Genomic DNA, 6,850 nt, shown 5'->3' on the forward strand with positions numbered 1-6,850 from the left:
CAATCAACAATTTTCAGAGCCCTTCCTCAAGTCCTTCAAAAAAAGTTCAAAAAAACATTTATATACACAGATTTCCAGGCTTTTCTCCTTCTTTTTAAAAAAATATATTATTATACATTATATGTATTTTATATGACTTATAAATGTACCCATCCATAAAGACACCATCTGTATTATGAAACATTCATACACAAACAGCATTGATTTTGTCACGTTATCACGTCAAGGTAAATTTTCCTTGGTATCACTTCGTCATATACTTGTTTTGCATTACCACAACTGTAAATTCAATTTTATTTTGAAGGTTAAATCGCTTACTGGGAGGAAGAGGCAAAGAATAATGGATTTCTGGGTAATTGAGTGTTTGCATTACAGTTCTAGGCATGTAGTATCTACATATAACCAGAGAGAGGCAGTATAGGGTAATGATTCCATTAGGTCTTTCAACGTTTCCTGGATTTATTACAATATGTCCAATGGGACAATAGAAATGTTCACTGTAAACTGTCAGTAATGTACAGGTTTGTAAACTAGGAAACTGGTGTGGAGTGTAGACGTTAAAAGTCTCTGCAAGATGCCTTTGAGCAAGGCAGTCCTTTGCAGTGTTTTTGCAATTTCCAGTCCTTGCAGTCATCCATGAAGGTAATAACATTTTGATAGTGTAACAATAATCTTAACATACTTTTCAATGCAATGCCATTTGTTAATACTGACTAAAAAAGAACATGTAAGTAAAATACACTACTTTTACAAATGAAATCAAAGTGAATACATGTTCATTCTTAATGCTTAAATTGTTACTCTGTTTGTAAAAAAATCAGTAGTTCCATTAAAGCAACAGAAGCTCTCATCTTACAATGATCCAAAACATTGGCCTCGTCAGTGACAATGAACATTACATGAATTTGGTAGTTGATTATGTTAAGAAGTTAATGTTCGATTGTGTTCGGACATTTTGCTATCATTAAATGCTGCGGACACCACAGAATGCTGCGGACGGACAGAGGATGTGTCGGGTCGAGGTGTTTCTTTCAGGCGTGTTGATGTTTTTGCCTGTGTGGACATTGATACTGGACTGAACTCATGCTGCGCTGCGTTATTGGTGCAGGTGGCTGGCAGGAGATAAAACTCAGCAGTGCTCAGAGGCCAATGATTCCTTTCCACCCCCCTCGTTCCCCCACCCTTCTCCATTCCATCTATTTGGAGATCAAAGATATTTCTCAAATGTTGTGGATAAGATGCCCAGAAAAACGTCATCGTTAAATATTTATGCTTTCCCCACATACCAATGAAAGAGAAGCTGAAACTTTTGAACACCTCTCCAAGTCACATCATCTCCAATCAATCAAATCATAATCAGTTGAAATTTAAATTTCTTTATCCTGGAATATCCTTTGTACTTTGTCTGGATACTGAACTGATTTGCCATGATGACTTATGTCTTGTCTCCAGTTCAGTCAAACAAAGGCACAGAGCTCTTTAACTCTCAGCTGTACCAAAGCCAACAGTGCAGATGGGGTAAAGAGTATCAGTGTCTCTCTCTTGCTATTTTATTATCAGCTTCTTTCTTCCCACGGTTCAACTTCTAACTGATCAGGGTTGGTGGCTTGAAGCAATGTGTGAGAATGTAAACACACATCACCGCTAATGATGACCTGAACCCCTTCATGGGGTCGGTTTTCCAAAATACAGCAGTAAAGCCACCAGACCTTATCAGATGAGACCTCAGCTCAGACTGGTTACTAATAGAGCTTCATAATACTCTCTTAGAAGTGGACAATATAAAAGTAAACGTCTAAGTGTTTGTATTTAAGGAGGAGAGAAGGGGGGGATTACCTTTGTGTGTGTGTGTGTGTGTGTGTGTGTGTGTGTGTGTGTGTGTGTGTGTGATGTTGTGTCAAACATGTCATTCTGATGACCTCACTAAAACAGACTTCTTCTTTTTTGCTGTTTTCCTCCTCTGTTTGTATCTCTTCCTCATCATTAGGGCTGAGTTTAAGTTTCTGTGACTGAATATGCGTAATAGCAAAATTTCCCAATTCAAACGATTTCATATAACGCTGCCTTATGTTATTTTGGGTGAGTGTGAAAACTCCAGTGTAACCTGGGATGGAGAGGCAGGGTGCTTTAAAGTTAAATTGAGCCCAGGAGACGTCCAGCAGGCTCAGCAGTACCACTTCCCCTCCCGACGCTTACACACGACTACAGTGTTTACGCACGCACGCACGCACACACACACACACACACACACACACACACACACACACACACACACACACACACTCTCACTTCCTTTCATCAAACACCAGTGCCCTACTTACTCACTTTCCATGAATCGCTCTGGACGGGAGCGTCAGCAGAACGCATAAATCGCAAATGTTAAATGTGATATATGTGCGTGTGTGTCGGTGCATTAAAATTCCCTATTCCTGCCCACCCCCTCGCCTCTTGTGTGCTGCTCTGGCGTCTCCCGGCAGTCTGTGGTATGGAGGGCAGAGAGAGGGCCTCTCCTGTGTCGCTGACTGGAATTACACTTATGGTCATTTAACATGACTAAACGCATGAGGCAGAACTGGAGGTTTTCCATTACACACACTCCCGTCTAGTCACCGTCTTACTCCACATTAGGATTACAACAGCGTGAACAGTATTCGCTGACCTTTTTCTATGCTTGCGTGGACTATTTTTCAAGCTGCAGCACTTTGGGTTTAGAAAAGTGCATTGCAAACTAAATGTGTTATTATTCAAACACAACACAAGCTCAGTGACTGATAATAAGAATCTTTAAGACATATTTCTGTGTGACTGGTCAAACGGGACTTTCATTGGCTTTGATCCTACTTTCATCTCCTAAAATAAATTTAAAAATACAGATGTCTGTGATTCAATCAGGCACCACACCCTGCTCATGTCTCTGAGCAATATGAAAGTCATAACTGTGATGGAGGACCTGGGATCAAGCCAGGTGGGTTGGAATCTGTTTATAATCATTTTTATTCTAAGGCAATTCAGTGATTTTGTAAAAACCTTTTTTGGATCACCTGTGACTGTCGTAGTCACACTGGATTGGAGTTCTGGTCCTTTACTCCATGATAACTGGGTCAAATCTTGGCTCGGGTTTTCAGTTTTCAACACAATCAGAACCTGTTTGGTTTGTTTACGGGAAAGGTTCCGATCTCGCTTCACCAGCCAGATCAATTTCCGTTTTCATTCATTTTTAACGATCATCGCATGATGTTGATACAATTTAGAATTTAGTGTCAATATGCAACATGACGAAAGATTAAAGCTGTAGATATCTGTGAGACCTCCACTCGATCAAATGTTATTTAATGAGCTTTTATCGGCTTCAATATTAACATTATAGCACTACAGAGATAAAAAATTATATTATAACTCAAAATAATCCAAAAGTGAAATATTAATAACATAAAGCAAAACATGAAACACACACACACACACACACACACACACACACACACACACACACACACACACACACACACACACACACACACACACACACACACACACACACACAGTGGCAGTTATGCACTCTGACATTCAGGAGTGACACGGACAGGGAGACGCTAGACAGTCAGCAGGCCTCCTCAGCTGCAACACAGACCATGTGTGTCTATTTCTCTATTTTTGAAAGAAGCTGCTCAGCCGCCGTGCACGCCGTGTGAAGGAATGGAAACAGGCGACGGCCTTTGTCGTTGGTGTCGAGGCCGGATCACGCCTGGGTCGACATGGAGCGGATATGAGGCATGATATCACTGATGCTCTGAATTTATTTAAGGCTGTGGTTTCTGCTGCTCTAGAAATGAAGTCATCATCGTGTTTGAGTAGAGTCCTCTGGTCGCCAGATACATTTTCCTTTTTCTCTTGCAACATGACACCAGGCTATAAAATTCTCTTCTGTCCTCCACACTGTGCACCCTTAGTTCAGCTGTGTCACGGATCTGTGGAAAGCCAATTTCTCTTTTCTGAATTTCCTGAATATGATTGGTTTCCAAAAAAAAAACAGCCACAGGATTACATTATGACGTCGTTAATCCGTTTTGACAGAGATTTAAGCACTTCAAAAACAGATAACCAGAAATGTTCATCCCTTATATGTGAGTCAGAATGGATTGACCGGTCGTGGACAGCCCTGTCCCGGACTCTGTTACACCAGTTGGACTTGTTTAACTCCTGGTGCTAATTGCAGGGATAGTTAGAGGAATGGTTTAGTCACCAACAGGTTGTAGGTTCCAATCTAGGCTATCACTTGCAGAGCTTAAGGCTGTGTGGTCTGCGAGAGGGATGAGTCACAGATCAAGTCACAATTCAATACCAACAAGCTGAGATTTAGGACTTAGTTGTGATTTGCAACACAATCCAACTGTCACATTGGGCATCATGAACAATCGGTGTCACAGCTGATGAAAATGATCATTCTGTCCTGGGATAACACATGATAACATGACTGCAATCAAACAGGAGTTATAACAGAGACCATCACTGACCAGGTGAGTCATTACACTAGAGCTATTACAATTAGCCTTATAGAGGACAGCGTCTTTGGGATGTAGAATACATTTCTGTTTACCATTCTTACTTTCTTTGGTATTTGTCGAATAAGAACTGCATATGTACAGAATATATACATTTAGTCTCACATATCCATTTCCTGTAAATGATCATTAAACAGACCCTACAGATAGAGCACAGAGAACACACACAGACACACACAGAGTGACAATTATGCACCCAGGCACTCGGGAATGTGATGGACACAAATCTCAGGCCACTTGGTATGCTGCAAATGCAACAGACGCTATTTTCAAATGACAAACAGCGACCTGATGCTATTCTGCCCTCCTCAGGCATGGAGTCACGTCTGAAGGAATGGGGACATGTTGGTTTTCATCGGTTGGTGTGTATGCTTTATGTACATAAAGCTCTTTCAAAGTTACCGCAACTATACTGTATATTATTGACATCTTTGTTTTCATATGGTCTCATGTTGTATTGACTTTATGTAACACTTCCTGCCCTATCTGCATTAAATTATCATTCAGTGTAATCTTGGATTGTTAGACCCAACAGCTGCGTTAGATGTTGAGGCTTTGCTCCAACACAAGAAGGCAATGAACCTCAGTGTAACAGACTGCATTCACACACTCTTCTTTATTAGCTATTAACAGTAAAGTGCGATGTGCTTTTCGCGGTGCAAACGTCTGGACGCAGACAGCACATGAGCAGCGTGATGGCTCCCTAATGAAAGGATTTGCTTTAAAGCGAGCACCATCTGTGCACATGACCTTTTTATTCTACCCCGGAAACAGAGCATGTTAGCATCTCCTTCTTCTACTTCTTCTACTTTTTTTACGAGTCATGATGTATGAGACAGGTAACACCAGTATGTAAGGGAAACGTCCAGGATATCATTAATTAAATGCCTGCTGAGCGTAGTCACAAGTAAAGACAGGAAACAGTGAGGAAGCCAAGGAATTTTCAGAGATTTCGCTCTAAATGAGAAGAAACCAACATAACCTACTTTATCTTCACACTCATCTAACTTTAGCCCCACAAAGACTTCACTCAATTTGGTTTCCTTATACTGCTTTTTTGTCGTTTCCACAATTCTTTCCTCAATTTATTCAGAAAAACCCTTTATTAACACTCCCACCCTGCTCTTCCATCCACCACCAAGTCTTTCCACCGACTCTGAGCCAACGCAGATGCACTTCATGTCAGACTCAAGTTTTCCGTTGGTCTCACAGGGAACGTGAACTTTAAAAGACGGATGGTGTTGTCCATCCAGCAGCAGATAACACGTCGGCTGTGCTCAGTTCGTGCATCCCACAGCTTGGAAACAGCGGCAGCCTGGCAGCCGGCCTGCGCGGGGAGAAAGGTTAAAGGTCAAGTATCATAAGGGGACTGATGTGGACGACCGCATGCTTGAGCCCTGACCTTTACCCCAGGGGTGCAAAGGGACAGTGCCTCTACTGTTCCACCAAGGACAGATGCAACACACACACACACGCACACACACAGCCTCAGCATGTCTTTGATGCGAATACACGCAAACAACCGGCAGAGCACACACAGATTAACATAGCAGATAAGCACACACACGCACACGCACACACACACACACACACACACACACACACACACACACACACACACACACACACACACACACACACACACACACACACACATACACGTCCACATACGTATGTCCTCCACTTCCTCTTCAGCATACTCAGCCGACGCCCCGTCTCACTCCCGTGAGCCCCTCTCTGCTCTAAATGGGATCCTGATGTTAACCAAACCAATGCCCCCCCCCAACCCCATGACACCCTCCCACCCCCCACCCCCCCCCCCGTACTGGTCAGAACCGAGGCTGTTAAACGCGGTTTTGCACTCTGCCCCTCCTCCTCAGCTGCAGCGGAGTGACATTGAGGAGAGGCAGCTGCCGTGGTGATGAGAGAGTGTGTGTGATGCAGTGGGCAGCGGCCAGAGGAGATGGAGAGATAAATCGGCAGATAGTCAGACGTATGGTTAGGGTCACCTCAAGAACGCGAAAAACATCCTCAGGAATAAATATGCGAGCGACTGCAGATTTATCCAGCACACAGAGCTGCGGTTGTTGTTGTGTCTGGGATTTCTTTTGCAGATCTGTGCCTGGAGAGACTCAAACGTTGCGAGGATGTGAACATTTGGAAAGAGGGGAACGGGGGAAAGGGGCTGCAGCGGAGGAAGTCAACCTTGAGATGTTGTCTCTGAGAGGTCTGCATGCTGGCAGAGGAAGACAGGAAGAGGACGTATCGGTCCAGAGGAGGGAGGCAGTTTA

The sequence above is a fragment of the Genypterus blacodes genome, unplaced genomic scaffold (assembly GCF_046128005.1).
Source record: "Genypterus blacodes isolate CSIRO-AG114 ecotype Tasmania unplaced genomic scaffold, CSIRO-AGI_Gbla_v1 ptg000073l_1, whole genome shotgun sequence".
In the NCBI taxonomy this organism is placed as follows: domain Eukaryota; kingdom Metazoa; phylum Chordata; class Actinopteri; order Ophidiiformes; family Ophidiidae; genus Genypterus; species Genypterus blacodes.